Source organism: Trachypithecus francoisi, unplaced genomic scaffold (genome assembly GCF_009764315.1).
Source record: "Trachypithecus francoisi isolate TF-2019V2 unplaced genomic scaffold, Tfra_2.0 Lachesis_group1, whole genome shotgun sequence".
Taxonomy (NCBI): Eukaryota; Metazoa; Chordata; class Mammalia; order Primates; family Cercopithecidae; genus Trachypithecus; species Trachypithecus francoisi.
Genome location: NW_022681454.1, coordinates 7,352,244 through 7,372,057, shown reverse-complemented (window position 1 = coordinate 7,372,057; position 19,814 = coordinate 7,352,244). Strand labels below are relative to the sequence as shown.

The 19,814-nt window shown below is 43.2% G+C and overlaps 1 long non-coding RNA gene across 1 annotated transcript in view; it reads right to left on the bottom strand.

Annotated features, from left to right (window-relative positions):
• LOC117085120 overlaps positions 1 to 4,477 on the bottom strand; it is a 46,503-nt gene extending 42,026 nt beyond the window's left edge. The window contains exon 1 of the long non-coding RNA XR_004437801.1: positions 4,394 to 4,477. This is a non-coding gene — a long non-coding RNA (uncharacterized LOC117085120). The remainder of the gene's footprint in view (positions 1 to 4,393) is intronic.
• Positions 4,478 to 19,814: the final 15,337 nt, after the last annotated feature.

Sequence of the window (19,814 nt, the reverse complement as noted above, 5' to 3'; positions counted from 1 at the left end):
GGATTGCAGTGCTCAGTCCAAGGTAACTCAGCTATGCTTGGGGCAAACCTGCAGGTAAGATCTCATTTTTCAGACATCCACTCACTCACCCCAATCTCTGGAATCCCTACCAGGTACTGCCAGAAGCTCTCTTGGTTCCCTGACCTGGAACAGGATACAATCCTGGTCTAACCAAAGTCTCTCCCATCCCTACCCACACTGTGCCATCACCATCCACCCCAAGCTGGCAGGAGCACTCCATAAATACACTCTTCCCTTCTGAATGACACAGTGAAGATCAGGGTTAAATTCTCAGCCATTGACTTCCAAAACAAGCTCTTGAAATCCACAGAAGACACAATTTTGAAGCCCAAAGCATTCAACAGCAAGAGGCTAACTTACAGGGTTCAAAGTGTTTCACACACCTAGGAGTTGGTGGCGAGGGGTTCTTAGTATACAGAGTATACCACAAATAACAAAATTGGCAAAAATATGTTACAAATAAAAACCAGTTTCCCAGCCCAACAGGAGGTAACGTGCTATGGGGACGAGGAAGAGAGAATTGGGAAAGAGGCTGATGGGAGCGTGTTCCAGAAGGAGTTCCACACCAAACCCCTCCGGGCAGAACCATGGGGGTGGTGGATAATAGGGAATATTATAGAAACCCCAGGTAGCTAAGATGTCAGGGGAACTGGAGAAGGAAATGGCACCTGCTTCCTAACTGCAGTTCCAGCCCCTGTGGGGTTGGCACCAGGGCTGCAAGGGGCATCTGGGCAGGACACTGTCACAGCATCCACCACCCCTGCATAGCACATTTCCTGTACCCAGAAAGGGGTGCAGGCCTCAGGCCTCAGCTAAGCCTGAGGGCTCCAGAGCCATCACGAGGAGACCCAAGCACAGGTGACAGTGTGGGTGCCCTGGTGACCAGTGGAGAGGAGATCAACCACAGAACATTAGACCGGCATTGTGCACCTCCAGGTGCTCACAGGGTGGAACTGGGCACCAGACACCCACTTGCCACAGGAAAACTGAAATCTATGGGAGAAGAGGGAGGGAGACACCCTGCAGTCACCTGAGTTTAAACTAAAATTAACTAGGAAATCACTGAGAGTTTGACAGGGCTTACCTGGCCACAACTTAAGGCTTTTTGCAAAAGGAATGTTGGCTAGATACGGAAATGAAGTTGTTATAGAAAAAGAGAAAATTCTGTTTTCACAACCTCTATTTGCAAGTTGTCGAATAGTGGATCAGCAGCAGAAGGAATTGATCCGTCCCTGTTTTCACAGAGCCCTCTGAGATTCAAGTTTATTTTCTTTGGAAATAATTTGATTATCCATCTCATGCTACCCCCCTCCACACACATGCACACACACAAGAGGTGCAATTCTGTGGAAAGTTTGGGTACCTCCCATATTAGTTAGCCTTCAAAACAAGTGCAACGCAATCAGTGCAGGAGTCAGAGAGCCGAGAGTGACTCGGTGGGAACCCCTTGGCTAGTCAATCGTCTCAGGTCCCCAAGAGGAAAGAGTAAACTCCCATGATTCAAAATAATGAAACAGCTTCAGGAGAAATCACCAGAGTTCTCCGCATATCACATTGGATGTTCACTTTGTAAACTCCAAAAATAGAACCACAGAGAACTAAACAGAGAAGACAGTGGGTGAGGAGTTACCATTACTATGGCAAAAACATGCAGTGACCACCGTTCGATGTTTAGGATTTAGACCCACAGATTAAATCTCGGTTTCTCAACTGGTTCCTGCCAAGGACATACAGGTCCAGCCCTGCAGCCCCCAGGACCAGCCCTGCCCACCCTGGCTCCCTTAGCTTCAGAGCCTCCTCACTCCTGTCTCTCCAGCCACAATCAAATCCCTACAGCACCGGCATTGCAGCTCAAGCCTGAGCACATGCTGTTCCTTCTGCTTGCAACACCCTTCGCTGACACAGCCTGCTCGGCCCTCCAGGCTCAGGTGCAATGTTCTATTCTTCGTGTCGTTTTCCTGAGGCACTCCCAGAAAGGGGGCTTCCGTCCACAATGCTTCACAACACCTATAGATGGCCCTGTATGGGATCTGTGTCCCCATGTAGATAGTGAGCTCCTCTCCAGGAGACACTCACTCATTCACTCACTCATTCATTCATTCATTCATTCATCCATAGAACAAACATTTACTGAATATCTACTAATGTCCATAAACAAATGACACACAGAAATGGTTGAAAGAATAAATAAATAATGATTCCATTTTCAAGCCAGGGAAGTCAGGGTGGTGTGTTGGAAAGAACATGGCTTCCAAGTAGTCAGACAGATGAGTTAGAAGCCTGACTCTGGAATTTGCTGAGCTGGTAACTCTGAGGGAATTACTCATCTGAGCCCAGTTTCCTCAGATATAAAAATGAGAACAGTAACAGGTTGCGTTTGCTTCTGATATTATTATTTGTTACTCAAAACAGAGAGTTACCAGGAGGAAGTGTGAATCTGTGCAGAAGATGGGAGCTTCCTCTCCCTGTAAGAGAAGAGGCTGGACCGTCTCTGGTTCCCTACTGGCCACATGGGAATTTGGCAGAGACGAGCTGCCTATCCAAACCCTTTCTCCCTTTCCATCATACTAGAGAGTCTCAATTTAAAATGACCTTTCTTATTATCCCTTGCAAGCTGGGGTGGCCATGAGACTCAGTTCTGTAACTGGCAAAAATATATTACCAATAAAAATCTGTTTCCTAGTCCAACAGGAGGTAAGGTGCTGCAGGGATGAGGAAGAGAGAATTGGGAAATGATTTGCAAGCAGATGTCACGAAGTAGAGCTTCTGGAAAAGCTCTTTAAAGGGAACTGACATATCTTTTATAGTTTGCTCTTTTGCTTTCTCCATCTGATGGCAGCAGCAGCCTGACTAGAGTGGCTGCTGCCATTATGCTGGCTGCAGCAAGGAGGCACACTCCACGGAGCTGGTGGGAGCCATTGGGAGCCAGGCACAAGTGGGAGCCCTGCATCTTCCAGATTGGTGGGGCAGGAGCTTCCCTGGTGCAGCCACAGCTGCCCAAGTTGTGACTGTGGAACCAGGCCTGCTACTCCATGGAGCAGGCAGGAGCCCCGCCCCTGTGGGCACAGCTACAGCCTCCCAAATCACAGCTGCAGACTCAGGAATCTCTGCACTCTCGGGGGTCCAGGAAGGCCCCCATGCCCTTGCAGGCTCAGAAGTGCCTGTTCCTACTGCCTGGCTTCTCCCTGCTGTCGGTGCCTGCTCCGATCTCAGAGCAAAGTCAGGCCCAAGTCACAGCTTGGCCAGGTGTGCACACACTTTCGGCAGTGTTGACACACCAGCCCCGCACTGCCTCAGCCCCATCTGGACTCTGGACACCAATAAGCATAGGAGGGAAACCAAAGGGGTGCTGAGGGCAGCTTCTGGCTGGCCTGCAGGTGCTTCTTGGCACCTACAGCCTGGGTGCCATGAATGGCAGCAGGAGACAGAGAGGCTCCTGGGTGCAAGGGGGCAGATCCTCAGTGAGGCACCACCTTCAGGCCCTCCTTGAGGGAGGGAGGATCTGAAGGCTGGAGGCCCAGCTGCCAGTCCCACAGACCAGAGTGGGAACTTGTGGTGCCTTTTCCAGGCCACTCATGGCCACCCATGGACCAACTGGCATACACTTCCTCCCCTCTGAAGCCCATACAAGCCCCAGACTCAGCCAAAACTGAGCAGACATCAGGATGACCAGCTGCAGAGAGGAGCTACCCACTCCTGGGCCTCCTCTGAGCTACTGTGTCACTCAGTAAAGCTCCTCTTCACCTTGCTTACCCTCCACTTGTCTGCGTACTTCACTCTTCTTGGACGCAGGATAAGAACTTGGGACCTGTGGAAGGCAGGCTGAAAGAGCCATAACACAAACAGGGCGGAAACACACCCCTTGCTTGCCATGTTGCGGGTGAAGAGGAGAGAAGAGCTGCAGCCCTTCAGTGAGCCCAGACCTGGGAGCCCCCTGAGCCAAGGCTGTGACTTCCTTTTTGGGGACCAGTAGTTCCTGGATTCTCCAAGCTTCCGTGTGCCACTGCATTCCCCAGTGGCAGTCATGGAAGCTGCCTGTGGTGCACCTGGTCTAGCCACAGCCTCGCAGAGAGTTGGTGCCCATGCCAGCACCTGGAGCTGCCCACCCTACTGCAGCAGCTGGTGTGCCTGACTGTGCACAGTGGCTGGACCCCTCACTGGCTCACTTACACACCCCTTGCCACTCCATGCCTGGCTGCCTTTGTCAGGCATGGGATCTAGGGTGGTAGTGTGAGCCGAGCACAGCCTGCCAGGACAAGTGGGAAGAATGAACCCAGCAGGCACCAGCAAAACTTGGGCAAAGGTGCCACCAGCCACAGAGATTTCCAGCCAGAAAAGTAACATCCCAAGATCTCTGAAAACTTCTCTTCACCTGGAATGAGGAAGAAATGATGGGAGCTGCAGCAGCCACCTTGAAACCATGAGACAACCTTGAGGGTGGAAGCCATGCGCCTAGAATGAAAAAGCAGAAAGACAGCTTTAATGACATTGTGGAGCTCTTCTCCAGCCCACATTGCCTACTTCTACGTTGTGCATCACATGTGAAGAAATTAAACACATATTTTATTTAAATCACTACTATCTACATGCAGTGGAACTCAGTGTTTTTCTGATGCAGAGTGTCTGCAGAAAATTTACCTGATCACAGAAAAGTACAATAATTGCTAAGAAGAATCGTTTTGTGGTTGATTATTGTTATGTGAAATGGGTTTTAGATACTCCTAAGCCAGAAATATGATTACAAGGTAAAATATGAAAAATTATTTTCTCTATCCCAAACCTGTGTTTTCAGATATAATTTTTTGTGCTCTTATCTGATGACAAAGGCAACAGAGATTCATTTACACAAATTTGGAAGCTACCAGAAGGCACAAAGGAAAAATAAAAGAAAATCACCTGTAGACGACCCTCCAGGGACAAGCAGTGCTAACATTCGCTCTGCTTTCCTCAAGTTATTTTTATTTATATGTACTCACTTAACTAAAACAAGAGCTCTTCCTTTCTTCCTCCCTCCTTCCCTGAACAGTGATTGAAGGCTGGGTACTATTATTTAATACTGCTTCTTTTTTTTATTACCATTATTTGCTAAATAATTTTTAAATTTGATTTCTCAGGTCATCAAATATTCATTAACATAATTTTGAAACTGAATAGCAACAATAAAACTAACCTACAATTTTTATATTATGATATATTGTTATAATGTGAATATAATTTCATCAATAATGCAACACAACTAACCATCACTGATTAGGCACTTAACCTGTACTTGGTACCCGGCTACGGGAGTCTGCTTTCTATTTTACTCCTTGCAATAATTGTAAGATGAGGACTGTTTCATATCCTCCTTTGACAGGTGAATACAGTGAGTAGTAAAGAGGTTGAAGAACTCGTCCAGGGTCTCACAGGTAGTCCGAGGGGCAAAGTAGAGCCTAACATAGGGGCGGGCTGTCCCCTGACAATGCCCACATGTGCATCTCCCATTCTGCCACACAGATTTTCTTCATAGTGATTTAAAGCATTTACCCATTTTCCAGCTGATGTGCTCAGCATTGGACATTTAGTCTTTCTGATCTTTACGATCAGCTTACTTGGCCAATGATATGGTCTCCATTTTATGAATAAGAAAAATGAAGCCGTGAGAGGTCAAACCCTCAAGACGTGACAGAATCCAGAATGAACCCAGAACTCTGATTCTAAATACCAAGGATGTTGAGGTTTTTAATAAAAGTAATGCATATCCAAAGTATAAAGGTAAATAACTGAATGAATTTTATGGCATAAGAAAACAGGACCTGCTCACTCTTCCTTTCCTTTATATGGTTTTGCTGTGTCACACCCAAATCTAATCTTGAATTCCCACATGTTGCAGGAGGTAATTGAATCATGGTGGCTGGTCTTTTCCTGTGCTGTTCTTGTGATAGTGAATAAGTCTTATGAAATCTAATGGTTTTAAAAACGGGAGTTTTCCTGCACAAACTCATTTTACCTGCTGTCTGTCATCCATGTAATACGTGACTTGCTCCTTCTTGCCTTCTGCCATAATTCTGAAGCCTCCCCAGCCATGTGGAACAGTAAGTCTATTGAACATTTTTCCTGTATAAATTGCCCAGTCTCAGGTATGTCTTTATTAGCAGTGTGAAAATGAACTAATATGGTAAATTAGTACTGGGAGTAGGGTACTGCTGAGAAGATACCCAAAAATGTGGAAGCAACTTTGGAACTGGGTGTCAGACAGATGTTGGAACAGTCTGGAGGGCTCAGAAGAAGACAGGAAAATGTGGGAAAGTTTGGAACTCCATAGAGACTTGTTGAATGGCTTTGACCAAAATACTGATAATGATATGGACAATGAAATCCAGGCTGAGGTGGTCTCAGATGGAGATGAGGAACCTGTTGGGAACAGGAGCAACGGTGACTCTTGTTATGTTTTAGCAAAGAGACTAGTGGCATTTTGCCCCTACTCTAGAGATTTGTGGAACTTTGAACTTGAAGAGATGATTTAGGGTATCCAGTGGAAGAAATTTCTAGCAGCAAAGCATTCAAGAGGTTGGTGCTGTTACTTGGGTGCTGTTAAAGGCATTCAGTTTTAAAGGGGAAACAGAGCATAAAAGTTTGGAAAATTTGCAGCCTGACAATGCAATAGAAAAGAAAATCTATTTTCTGAGGAGAAATTTAAGCCAGCTGCAGAAATTTGCATAAGTAATGAGGAGCCCAATGTTAATCCCCAAGACAATGGGGAAAATGTCTCCAGGGCAGGTCAGAAGTCTTCACAACAGCCCCTCCCATCACAGGCCCAGAGGCCTAGGAAGAAAAAGTGGTTTTGTGGGCCTGGCCCACAGTCCCTATGCTGTGTGCAGCCTAGGGACTTGGTGCCCTGCATCCCAGCTGCTCCAGCCATGGCTGAAAGGGGCCAATGTAGAGCTTGGGTTGTGGCTTCAGAGGGTGGAAGCCCCAAGCCTTGGCAGCTTCCACGTGGTGTTGAGCCTGCGAGTGCATGGAAGTCAAGAATTGGAGTTTGGGAACCTCTGCCTAGATTTCAGAAGTTGTATAGAAATGCCTGGATGGCCAGGCAGAAGGGTGCCGCAGGGGTGGGGCCCTCATGGGGAACCTCTGCCAGGGCAATGTGAAAGGAAAATGTGGGATTGGAGCACCCACACAGTCCCTACTGGGGCATCACCTAGTGGAGCTGTGAGAAGAGGGCCACTGTACTCCAGACCCCAGAATGGTAGATCCACTGACAGCTTGCACCATGCACCTGGAAAAGCTGCAGACACTCAATGCCAGCCCATGAAAGCAGCCAGGAGGAGGGCTGTGCCCTTCAAAGGCACAGGGGTAGAGTTGCCCAAGACTAGGGGAACTCACCTCTTGTACCACCATGACCTGGATGTGAGACACAGAATCAAAAGACATCATTTTGGAGCTTTAAGATTTGGCTGCCCTGCTGGATTTCAGGTTTGCATGCAGCCTGTCGCCCCTCTTTTCTGACTAATTTCTCCCATTTGGAATGGCTGTATTTACCCAATGCCTGTACCCTCACTGTATCTAGAAAGTAACTAACTTGCTTTTAATTTTACAGGCTTATAGGCAGAAGGGACTTGCTTTGTCTCAGATGAGACTTGGGACACTGTGGACTTTAGAGTTAAGGCTGAAATGAGTTAAGACTTTGGGGGACTGCTGGGAAGGCATGATTGATTTTGAAATGTGAGGACATGAGATTAGGGTGGGGCTGGGGGAATGATGTGATTTGACTGTGTTCCCACCCAAATCTTATCTTGAATTCTCACGTGTTGTGGGAGGGACACGGTGGGAGGTCACTGAATCCTGGTGGCGGGTCTTTACCGTGTGCTGTCCTTGTGATAGTGAATAAGTCTCATGAGATCTGATGGTTTTAAAAACAGGAGTTTCCCTGCACATACTCTTTCTCTTTGTCTGCCACCATCCATGTAAGACGTGACTTGCCCCACCTTTCCTCTGCCATCATTGTGAGGCCTCCCCAGTCATGTGGAACTGTAAGTCCACGAAACCTTTCTCCTGTATAAATTACCCAGTCTCTGGTATGTTTTATCAGCAGCATTAAAATGGGCTAATACACCCTTCATTTCTTTTTCCAGAAACAAGTACTTTCAATTGTTTAGCTATTTCTTATGATTTTAACATTTATATTTCTAAAGGAACATTTGCAACTTCTCAATGTTTTGTTAATTTTACATATTGACCTTCTACTGTGAAGATGAGGACTCAACTCTCCTTCTTACATGTATATACACACATACACATTCTTCCTCTTTCTCCAGATATCTAATGCAATTCAAGCACAATTTTAAGTAAATATTTGGCATTTACAACATTATAACTAGCACATTTTTATTTAAGGCTGAGCCATACAGTGCATTTGAATTAAATTTCCTTCCTGGTGTACCTTTTTGTATTTCTTAGAGTTAATAACTGGCTTGTATAAAAAGGACTCATCTTTTGTAAATGTACACAAATATTTACGGATGAAATTATACGGTATCTGGGATTGGCTTCAAAATACCCTGGAAGGGTTCCTGGCTATGACAGAGTGACAGAGGTTGAATCTACACTTTCAACTTAAACAACTAGAGAGCTGGCCAAATTATAGGGAACAGCTATTCTCAGACAGGCAACAGATGGCACAGGACCATGAATAAATGAAGCAGAACCACAGTTGCCTTTGATTAGTGCCCAGAGGCAGTTTTAAGTCTGCAGATCACGGAGGGGAAACCCAAACAGAGGCCCCAAGTCTGGATAAGTTGAGGAGACAGACAATAAACTGAGACAACTAGACTTTATGAGACAGAATACTGAACAGGAAGGTGAGGTAGTGAGAGAAAGAACACTGGATAGCAACAGAGGAGCCTCCATAAGCCTTTGAGTGATGATCTGTGCAAACAGAGAGGAAACTATCAGAGCAGGAAAAGAACCACGAAACGGTAGTTCCAAGCAATTCCCAAAGTTCACAAAGAGCCAGAAATATTTCATCTTTCCTCTGGTGTGTGATAGATCAGCTAGAGCTCGCTGATGGAAATTGCTGGTATTGGTACTTTCTCACATTGCTATAAAGAAATACCTGATGGCCGGGCGCGGTGGCTCAAGCCTGTAATCCCAGCACTTTGGGAGGCCGAGACGGGCGGATCACGAGGTCAGGAGATCGAGACCATCCTGGCTAACACGGTGAAACCCCGTCTCTACTAAAAATACAAAAAAAACTAGCCAGGCGAGGTGGCGGGCGCCTGTAGTCCCAGCTACTCCGGAGGCTGAGACAGGAGAATGGCGTAAACCCGGGAGGCGGAGCTTGCAGTGAGCTGAGATCCGGCCACTGCACTCCAGCCTGGGTGGCAGAGCAAGACTCCGTCTCAAAAAAAAAAAAAACAAGAAATACCTGAGACTGGGTAATTTATAAAGGAAAGAGGCTTAATTAGCTCATGGTTCCACAGGCTATACAGGAAGCAAAATGCTGGCATCTGCTCCCCTTCGAGGGAGGTCTCAGGAAACCAAATCATGGCAGAAGGAGAAGGGGAACAGGCTTGTCTCACATGCCAGGAGCAGGAGCAAGTGGGGTTGGTGGGGGTGGGTGCTGCACACTTTTAAGCACAACAGATCTTGCGAGGACTCACTCGCTATTGTGAGGACAGTACCAAAGGGGACGGGGCAAAACCATTCATGAGAAATGGTTTTCTCATGATCCAATCACCTCCCACCAGGCCCCACCTCCAACACTGGAGATTACAGTTCAACATGAGATGTGGTGCACATGGACCCAAACCATATCATTTGCCTTAATACTGGGAATAAATCAACTCTGGACCTAACCATGACAAGGCTAAAAACCAAGTCTCAACATATCTGTAGAGACAAAAAGTCTCTAGGGCTGGGATGGGGGTAGGCAGGAACATAAAGTTTTAGGGGAGTGACTATAAGCAGATACAAGATTTTTGAAGGAGTAATAAAATTTCTTGAAAATTAGATTATAGTTTTGATTGCACAACTCTCAAAATACTAAAGTTAAACTGTTCACTTTAAATGGGTGAACTCTAGAATATATAAATTATATCTCAAGCTGTTAAAAGAAAAAATAAAGCCTTAAACAATTCAACTGATCCAAATAGACTTCACAGCAGGCCAGAACAAAACCCAAAACTATTTACAAGTATCCAATAATGTATGTAAGCAATAAAAAATCCCCAGACATGCAAAGAAGCAGGAAAAGATTACCCATATGCATAACAAAAGTTCATCAACAGTAACTGACCTGGAAATGACAGAAATGAAAGAATTCACAAGTGAGGACATTGCAACAACAAATATGCATTGCCATGTTTTGTTGGCAAATTGGCGACCAGAGGAAAATTGGAGGAAAAACTAGGAACATGACGACGAGAAAAATGGAAGACAGAAAAAGGAATCATGCCACTTCCAGTTTCAGTCCCAACATGTAAAGGGCTGGGAAGTTGGTGCTCCCACTCACAGGACAAGGAAAAAATGGAGAAAACTGAAAATCAGTGTCTTTTCTTGGACCCATCTGAGAACTGAGATCACAAAGCCAGCCACTGCCTCCAAATCTGGAAAGACAAGCTCACCTACAGCATCACACCTGAGACCTGCTTATCTGGAGTTAGAAGCTACTGGAACCATAACCAGTAAGAAAACTTCACGGTCATTTTGATGAATTGCTGAGGGCTGAAAGTAGACTCCCATAACTTGCCCTGTAAGAAATGTTAGAAGCTCAGGAAGAAACTTTAAGGGCCTATAGTCTTACGGAGGCCCTCACACTTTGTTTGGTTTTACCGATAGCAACCTCACCAGATGCTCATGATAGGGATAAGAAAAATCCCCTAGTGGCTCTGGGAGAAAGAGTAGAAAAGCAAGCATTGTATAACAGGCCTGAAGCGTCTGCATGACTTTAACAGACCTTATCCCCTTCCCCACCACACCACCAGAGGGAAGAAATTTTCCTGGCTCCAGCCCCCTCAGTCTTTCCTGTCTCACTTGAGGGAATTGAAGAGAAGCTAAGAAACACTTGTGAAGGTCACAGCTTGGAGACAGGGAAGACTGGGAATACATTAAGTCTATCATAGCCAGAAGCCCTTCCAGAATATTTTGAAGCCAATCCCAGATAACATATAATTTCATCCATAAATATTTGTGTGCATCTCCAAAAGATGAGTCCTTTTTTACAAGCCAACTATTAACTCTAATAAAAACCAAAAGTTGCACAAAGAAGGAAATGTATTTAATTCAAATGCACTATATGGCTCAGCTAAACATAAAAATTTATTAGTTATTCATGTTGTAAATGCCAAATATTTACTTAAAACTGTGCTTTAATTGCATTAGATAACTAGAGAGAGGAAGGGTGTGTGTATGTGTGTGTGTGTGTGCACATGCATGTGTACAAGGAGAGTTGAGTCATCATCTCCATAGTAGAAGGTCAATATATAAAAGGGGATAAAAGGGATATAAGTACAGCCCCAAAATCATTTTAAGTATAATTGATATTTTAAGAGAGGAGATAAAATAGAGTAAGAGAAAATGATTAATCAAAACCAGAGAAAGGAGAAAAAGGGAAAGGAGGGAAACAAGCAATTCAGCAGTGAATGGAAAACACTTGCAAACATGGCTGATATTAATCCAACTATACTAATAAGCACTTAAAATGTGAATGGGCTAAAAACATCTACTAGAGATTGTAAGATGCATTTTTTAAAAAGATCCAAATATATGTTGTCTACCAGAAACCCACTCTCATTATAAAAATGGAGACAGGTTAAAAGTAAATGGAAAAGTAAATGGATGGAGAAAGATATACCTTGCTAACACTAACTGAAAGAGAGCTGGGATAGCTATATTGCCTTGAGGCAAAACAGACTTCAGAACAAGGAAATTTAACAAGGAAAAAGAAGCAGAATACATATGGTAAAGGGATCAATTCATCACCATACATAAGGCATAATATGATAGAACTGCAAGGAAAAATCTACACAATATTTTTAACAACATATGCAAATTCAACATACATAAATCCACTACTATAGTTGGAAACTTCAACACCCCTCCTTCAGTAATTCATAGATCAAGCAGGCAAGAAATCGGTAAGAACACAGTTGGCCCGAACAGCATTCTCAATCAACTTGATCTAACAGTTACAGAATAATCTCTTCTATAAGTACAGAATATAGAATCTTCTCAACTTTGCTTGAAACATTCACCAAGATAGGCCACATAACGACAAACTTAATGGCTGGGCGTGGTGGCTCATTCCTGTAATCCCAGCACTTTGGGAGGCTGAGGCAAGCAGATCACGAGGTCAGGAGTTCAAGACCAGCCTGGCCAATATACTGAAATCCCATCTCTACTAAAAATACAAAAAATTACCCAGGCACAGTGGCAGGCATCTGTAATCCCAGCTACTCAGGAGGCTGAGGCAGGAGAATTGCTTGAACCCGGGAGGCGGAGGTTTCAGTGAGCCAAGATTGCACCACTGCACTTCAATCCCGGGTGACAGTGCGAGACTCCGTCTTAGGAAAAAAAAAAAAAAAGACAAACTTAAAATAATAGAAATTATACAAAATATGCTCTCAGATCACCATAGAATCAAACTAGAAATCAATAAAAGGGAAATAAATAGAATATACCATAATATATGCAGATTAAATAACACATTTCTAAACAACACATGGGACAATGAAGTCTCAAGAGAATGGTAAAAATATTTTGAACCACATGAAAATGAAAATACAACTTACCCCAATTTGTGTATTGCAGTTAAAGTAGTGCCTAAAGGGAAATTTATACTATTAAATGCATAAATAAAAAAAGAATAAAGACCTAAAATTAATAATCTAAACTTCTACCTTAGGATACTAAAGAAAAATGAGCAATTTAAAGCTAAAGCAATCAGAAAAAAATGATAATAAAAAATAGAGCAAAAATCAGCAAAGATGAAAACAATAGAGAACATTTTATGAAACCAGAAGCTGGTACTCTGAACACATCAATCTAATTGACAAATAGCTAACCTGACTAACCAAAAAAAACAAACAAAAAACAACAACAAAAAGAAAATATGCAAATCACCAATATCAGAAATGAAAGAGCAGTCTCACTATTGATCCCATGAACAGTAAAAGCATCATAAAAGAATGCTATGACCAACCCTATGCCCATAATTTTGGTAATTAGGTGAAATGAATGAATCCCTTGAAAGACACAAACTACAAAAATTCACACAACGTGAAGGAGATAAACTAAATAAACCTATATCTGTTAAATAAACTTAATCTATAATTAGTACCCTTCCAAGAAAAGAAAGCTCCAGATTTGGATCATTTTACTGGTGAATTTTAGTAAACGTTTATGGAAGAAATAATATCAATTTTCCATAATCTCTTCTAGAAAATAAAAGCAGAAAGAATACTTCCTAACTCACATGGTGAGTATAACTGTAATATAAAAAACAGATTAAAAAACACAAGAAAGGAAAACTAGAGACCTCTATCTCACATGAACATAGATGAACAAATCCTGAAAAATATATTTACAAATTAAATCCAATAATTTATAAAAAGAATGGTATACCATGACCAAGTGGGATTTATTACCTATGCAAGGCTGGTTCAACATTCTGAAATCACTTAATGGAATACATCACATCAACAGGCTAAAGAAAAAAAATCCTATCAATTGATACAGAAATGTATTTGATGAAATTCAATAAACACATATGACAAAATCTCTCAGCACACTATAGAGAGGCACTTCCTCAACTTGATAAAAAATACTTACACAAAAAAATCTATATCTAATCTCATACTTAAATAATGAGAAATTGGATGCCTCCTCTTCAGATTAAGAATAAGGCAAAGATGGCCGGATGCAGTGGCTCACGCCTGTAATCCCAGCACTTTGGGAGGCTGAGACAGGTGGATCACGAGGTCAGGAGATCGAGACCATCCTGGCTCACATGGTGAAACCCCGTCTCTAATAAAAAATACAAAAAATTAGCTGGGTGTGGTGGTAGGCACCTGTAGTCCCAGCTACTTGGGAGGCTGAGGCAGGAGAATGGCGTGAACCTGGGAGGCAGAGCTTGCAGTGACCTGAGATCACACCACTGCACTCCAGCCTGGGATAGAGTGAGACTCCATCTCAAAAAAAAAAAAAAAAAGAATAAGGCAAAGATGTGCTCTTACTACTTCTATTCAATATCATATGGGAATCCTAGCTAGTGTAATAAGACAAGAAAAGGAAATAAAACATATACAAACTGGAAAGGAATAAATAAAATTGTCTTTGTTCTCAGATGACAATTTAATTGTTTGTATAGAACATCTCAGAACTGACCAAAAACAAACAAACAAAAAACCCCTAAAACTAATTGGTGAGGATAGTAAGGTTGCAGGATACAAGGTTAAGGTTCAAAAATTGACTGCTTTCCTATATATCAGAAATAAATTATTGGAATTTGAAATGTTAAAAATACCATTTAAAATACCACCAAAATAATAAAATGATCAGGTTTAAATCTAAAAATATGTACAGGATCTGTATGGAGAAAGTTTAAAACTCTGATGAAGGAAATCAAAAGATCTAGACAAATGGAGGAGTAATATTTCATATTCATGATTTGGAAGATTCAATACTATGGAGATGTCAGTTCTTCCCAACCTGACCTATGGAATCTATAGATCTATATAGAATATCAATCAAAATTCCAGCAAGTTATTTTGCAGATAATGACAAACTGATCCTAAAGTTTATGTGGAATGCCAAAAGACCTACAGAGTCAAAACAATACTAAAGAAAAACAACGTTGGAGAACTCATACTAATTTCAAGATTTATTATATAGCTACAGTAATCAAGATAGTGTGGTATTAGTGAAGGAACAGGCACACAGATCACTGGAACAGAACAGAAATAGACCCACACAAATATAGTTTCAACTGACCTTTGACAAATTCTGATTATAAGGACATTCTAGAAAAGGCAAAACCTGGCTGGGCGCGGTGGCTCAAGCCTGTAATCCCAGCACTTTGGGAGGCCGAGGCGGGCAGATCACGAGGTCAGGAGATCGAGACCATCCTGGCTAACACTGTGAAACCCCGTCTCTACTAAAAAAAATACAAAAAACTAGCCGGGCGAGGTGGCGGGCGCCTGTAGTCCCAGCTACTCGGAGGCTGAGGCAGGAGAATGGCGTGAACCCGGGAGGCGGAGCTTGCAGTGAGCCGAGATCCGGCCACTGCACTCCAGCCTGGGCGACAGAGCGAGACTCCGTCTCAAAAAAAAAAAGAAAAGGCAAAATCTCTAGAGATAGTAAAATGATCAGTGATTGCCAGCGGTTCAGGTGGAGGAGGTAAAGATTGAACGCATGGAACACAGGAAGTTGTTTAGGGTAGTAAAACTACTTTGCATGATAGTGTAATTATGGATACATGGCAATATGTGCTTGTTAAAATGATTATGTGTCATTTTATACAAATTTATATCATTTTATACAATCATTTTAACAAATACAGAGTGCCATGTCAATGCAAAATTGACTTTATCATATGCAGATTAAAAAAATCATTTAAGAAATCCAGAGAATTCTAGGAAGCAATGCAGAATGTGTCAAAATAATCTAACTACATTTCAAATGTAAGAAACAACTTCACTGAAGAGGTTGGAAGAAAAAGATGCTGACCTAAGTAACTCTGGAAATGAGTAAAGTCTTTAAATGCAAAAGAAACTGCATATAAGTACTCTACTGAGAAAGTTGTTTCCCACGTGGGTCCAGGTTATCAAAACCCTGATGATGCTCCACACATGTACTGGACCTGACCACTTAAGTAAATGGCTGGGAAATGATGGGAGCCACGTTTTTCACTGTTGGAATGGAGAGGAGAAGGGCCAGGTGTGGTGGCTTATACCTGTAATCCAAGCACTTTGCAGGCCAAGGCGGGAGGATCATTTGAGTCTTGGAGTTTGAGACCAGCCTGGACAACATAGTGGGAACCCATCCCTACAGAAACAAACAAACAAAGAAACAAACAAACAAAACTAGCTGGGTGAAGTGGCATGCACCTGTAGTCTCAGTTACTTGGGAGGCTGAGGTATGAGGATCACTTAAACTCAGAAAGTCAAGGCTGCAGTAAACTGTGATTGTACCACTGCACTCCAGTCTGGGTGACAGAATAAGACCATGTCTCAAAAAAATAATAATAAAAAAGAAAAGGGGAGAAGGCCAGAATGATTCATGTGGCAAAAGATTCATGTTGGAGACATCAGTAAATTCATATTTAGCATAATATAGACCCAGATTATTACATATGAAAATATTAATGGACACGTGTATACGAACAGGTTAGTATGCACACATATACTTTCTTGCTCTGTCAGCTTAGAGGGCCTAGAAGTAACAACACTCCAGTAGCAATAAGCACATCCAGGGCTTAGAATTTAGTTTCTAATACCATTCTCCAACAAAAGGAATCAGACTCCTTGGAGAATGTCTGATTCTAGGACTGGAAACATAAAAGATGAGAATCTTTTCTAGTGCTCATCTTTTATAATGCTCACCTTTTAGACCATCTTCTAGTGCCAGAAAACAAGGAAGTACTCAGAAAAACTTAAAAATCTGCACTGATGGGGTTATGTTAAAGGGATATGGGAGACAACAGAAAGAGCTCCCAATGTTGAAAGCTGGAACAATTAGAGCAACAAATTATTATTGGATTATAACTCAAAGTATAAAATAAATATCCATGAGTCCACAGCAATAGAAATAAATAATTGAAAAAATAAATGGAGAGGAGATCATCTCCCATGCAGAATTCCAAATAATCTATGTAGACACTTTGCCCTCAAGGAGGTAGACTTACGTCCCCATTCCTTAAATGTGTGCTGCTCATAGTGACTTCCTTCCAAAGAGTGCAGTGTGGAAATGTGGAGGAGTCATAAGCACAAAGCTGTCCCCAATTGACCCCTGCCAGGTTTGACCTCACTCCCAAATTCCCAGGGCAGGATTTTTGTATGTGTGTCTCACACCTTGCATTTACCAATTATTTATTTTTGTGTTAGTCAATGCAACTAGATCAAACTCCTTGAAGACAGAATACACAGGGAGCTGAGCCCCCAGAGAGGCTTAGTAAATTTCTCAACTTTGCCCCACTTTTAAGTAACAAAGCCCAAACTTGAGCTCAAGTCCTCTAAATCCAAGTTCCTGGGAGCTCGTCTCTTATGAGTAGGCTTCTGTGTGAAGATACAGCCCTTCAAGAAAACAGCCTTCACCTAGAATGGCAAAAGGAATGAAAGAAACACTTCATTATCACATTGTTGTAAGGAAATACATGAGCCTGGGTAATTTATAAAGAAAAGAGGCCGGGCGCGGTGGCTCAAGCCTGTAATCCCAGCACTTTGGGAGGCCGAGACGGGCGGATCACGAGGTCAGGAGATCGAGACCATCCTGGCGAACACGGTGAAACCCCGTCTCTACTAAAAAATACAAAAAACTAGCCGGGCGAGGTGGCGGGCGTCTGTAGTCCCAGCTACTCGGGAGGCTGAGGCAGGAGAATGGCGTGAACCCGGGAGGCGGAGCTTGCAGTGAGCTGAGATCCAGCCACTGCACTCCAGCCCCAGCGACAGAGCAAGACTCCGTCTCAAAAAAAAAAAAAAAAGAAAAGAGGTTAAATTGACTCACAGTTCCACATGACTGGGAAGGCCTCACAGAACTTACAATCATGGCAGAAGGCGAAGGAGAAGAACAGCACCTTCTTCACAGGGCAGCAGGAAGGAGGAGTGCCAGCAGGGGAAATGCCAGACACTTATAAAACATCAGATCTCATGAGACTCGCTCACGAGAACAGTTGGGGGAAACCACTCCTGTGATTCAATTACCTCCACCTGGTCCTGCCCTTGACATGCGGGGATTATGGGGATCACAATTCAAGGTGAGATTTGGGTGGGGACATAGAGCCAAAACATATCAGATGGATTTTTGTAAAGATGTTAAAATATAATAAAATAAATAAGCTACCTTATTGCACACCAACATTTCATCAGACATTATAGACATAATATCTAGTATCTTCACTCTTTACAACATCCCTACTGTAAAATAAGGGATCAGGACCTTTGTTTTACAGATACAGAGACTGAAGTTCAGAGTGGTAAAATGACTGCTAAAAAGTTGTAGAGGCCGGGTGCGGTGGCTCAAGCCTGTAATCCCAGCACTTTGGGAGGCTAAGACGGGCGGATCACGAGGTTAGGAGATCGAGACCATCCTGGCTAACAGTGAAACCCCGTCTCTACCAAAAAAATACAAAAAACTAGCTGGGCATAGTGGCGGGCACCTGTAGTCCCAGCTACTCAGGAGGCTGAGGCAGGAGAATGGCGTAAACCCGGGAGGCGGAGCTTGCAGTGAGCTGAGAGCTTGCAGTGTGTCCATGGATTACTGCACTCCAGCCTGGGTGACAGAGCCAGACTCCGTCTCAAAAAAAAAAAAAGTTGTAGAGCCACAATTTAAACCTGGTCTATCTGATTCCAGAAACACAGGCTTTTCCCCAACACACGCTGGCATTTTTTGTGCAGTGAGTTTACAAAACGTAAATCAGTAGTTAGTCTTTCTCTATTAACATAAGGAGCTATAATTAGGTTCAAATGCTAGATTTTGAGCAGCTTGGGCACCTCCTGTTGTTGCTAACAGCCTCTTCAATCAGGCTTCAGCCTATAATTTTGAGCCATTTTTTTGAAATCTTTGCATGCAATCTACTTTCAACTATGCATAATTCTAGCAGAGCCTTTGTAGAAACAGGAAATTATCAGAAATGCAGACAATTACCTTAAAAAGCTAGAGAAGGACATAGATGTGGTTGACTTTATAGATCCAATTGTATCTGCTTGTCAAGAACACATGACCGTCAAGCAGTGGTGCAGGATGAGAACTCCAGTCTGCTTATTCCCAAGACCATGCATTCTCCACTCTGCTGCCCTGTGTGTAAAAATCACTCCTCTTTCTCTGTCCTCAGTCGAGGCTGCTGGACCTTCTGATGGATGGGAAAACTGGCACTATCATCTCTTCTCTCCTGCATTCAAACTGTTTACCTGCACCTTCCTGCCAATGTAGCCATGTAGTCAAGTGGCAACTGAAGACGGTGCACGGTTGCTGTCCCCTGGGAGAAATGCAACCCCAGCAAAGGTCCTTGTCATGGTGCTGCATGCATGCTGATGGGAAACTGCAAATGAGACTTCATCTTCTGCTTGCCAATGGAAATGGGACATCCAAGGCAGACAGCATTTTAGTTAGAAGACTCAGGATTCCTCCCATATAGGTGGTTTGATTATAGGCAAATTCTTTAAACTCTGAGTCTCAGCTTCCTTGGCAGTAAAATGGGAATAGGGATACTCACCTTGCTGGGGATATTAGTGACCATTAAAAAGTAGGTTAAAGTTGTTGGAAAGGTCTAGCCGCAACTCTCATGTGAAAGATGTGTGATTTTTTATCAATCATCCCTTTTTTCCCTTGCTGGTGAGAGGACTCTCATCCTAATCATCCCCTACTGTCAGAAAATACCCATTGTAATGATACTATTTGCCTGGCTGATACCATGATGTGGCCCAGCCCCAGTGACCCATCACCGGCCTCACGCACTGCTGTGTGGATGAGAAGGGTCAGCACTTACACAAGCACTTGATAAAACACAAGCACTTGTATGGAGTCTGTTGATAGCTAACTGCGTGAGGGCTGTTATGTGTCCATGGATCAAGGCCAGGAGAAAGGATAAGGTTTGGGGG